Consider the following 1,679-nt stretch of genomic DNA (forward strand, 5'->3'; position numbering starts at 1 on the left):
AAGCTGTCAGCGCTGCCTGCTGTATTGGTGTTTTCTGACCACGTCTTGCGACATGTGCTTTTGTACTTGTTGTACTATGTTTACAATATTTGAAGTTTTTTCCAATCCTGTTGTTTGTGCAGTAATTATGCCAAAATGAAAAAAAAAAAAAGGAAAACAGTGAGACTTATTACTGTAACATCCTGTCACTGTGCAACCCTCTGCTGTCTCAGTTTAACTATATTTGAGAATCTTAATGAATAGTTGATCCTAAATGTTACTACTATATATTTTTTGTAAAGAGGTTATTGTTATCTTTGTTGTATGATCTTTGATATGATAGATTTAACATTTAAGAACTATTTTGTGGAAGTAGCTTACATATCAAATGGTATTCAGTCGAAGTCTAAATCTATACCTCAAATATGCTCATTAGTTGCCGGGACAATTAATGAGGGTTCAGACCTTTCACATTCTAGACGCACATTGTGGAGATAATTTACATGAAAGTCCATTTGGAATCTGAATGCATGAACCCACATTAATTTTCCTGATTATACAGTGGCTTACCAACAAAATCAAACAGTTATGAATAAAACAGCTATTTCTTGAAGGAGAGAAATAAGACACAACACATAGCTTTGGAGAATTACATCTTGTGAGATTTTGTGTTGAAGACCTATCCGGTCATGCCCATAAGGCCAATGAGATGCATCCCAGGCAGGGAGGCCCAACGCTCCCCTGAGGCGTCCCACAGCGCAGGTTCATCCTCCTCTTCTACACCACAAAGCTCATCTTGGGTCGTTGGAGGGGCCAAAGACTGTTGTACCAAGACCAATTTTTCTCTGGTTCACCAATTTCGTAATCAGCAGCCCCTTAATTTACAGCTGTTCAAACTCATTGGCCAAACAGGGTCTGCCCATTTCAGCAGCCGTTGCTGCTGGTTAGACGCTGACCGATATACAGAATTGGCTCAGAAGTAAACTGCCAACTAAACCACTCACATTTGTACTGTGCCTTTTGACCACTGCTACTAACCCATACACTAGCAGCTGCTGAGGGAGCTGAATGAATCGTACAGTATTGTACTTGCACCATGAAGTAGTCTACTGTTTAAGAGTCATGTATTGCAAGAATTAATGAATTTGTGAGTTTGTTGCAACTGTGATTGGTTAAGCCCATTTTGGAGAACAGACAACCAGCAGTTAAGTCATTGCCAAGAATCCGACTCCCATAGCACTGTAGAGAGCTCAGTCCAACCACAGACACTGAACTGATTTGAAATTTCCATTCAGTTCCGTTGACGAACCAACTTGATTTCTGTTGTTCAAATGAACGAGTGATTTGTGAATTCTGCCAACACTATTGTACCTTGCTTCCCCTCTCCGGGGAACAGGGGCTATATTCATAGCCATTCATTCACTTTCATAACAGTGGGGATACACCATCACACCCTGACACAACCGTTAATTGAAAGGAAGAAAACGGTTGCACCCTCACATCCCCCCAGATAGCGCAGCGTGCGCCACAGTGGGTGGCTTTACATCCAGATGGTAGAGCTTCAAAAGATTTATTAGGTGAAACCCAGTTAATTGCGGCTAATAAGCTCATGTAGCATTCAGAAAGTACAGCCGCCACCAAACTTGGCAAAGCCTTTGTTATCATGACATCCTATTGAGGCAGGCTGCTCATACTCAAAG

The sequence above is a fragment of the Centroberyx affinis genome, unplaced genomic scaffold (genome assembly GCF_046629955.1).
Source record: "Centroberyx affinis isolate AG114_WGS23_722 - 3 ecotype Tasmania unplaced genomic scaffold, CSIRO-AGI_Caff_v1 ptg000618l_1, whole genome shotgun sequence".
Taxonomy (NCBI): domain Eukaryota; kingdom Metazoa; phylum Chordata; class Actinopteri; order Beryciformes; family Berycidae; genus Centroberyx; species Centroberyx affinis.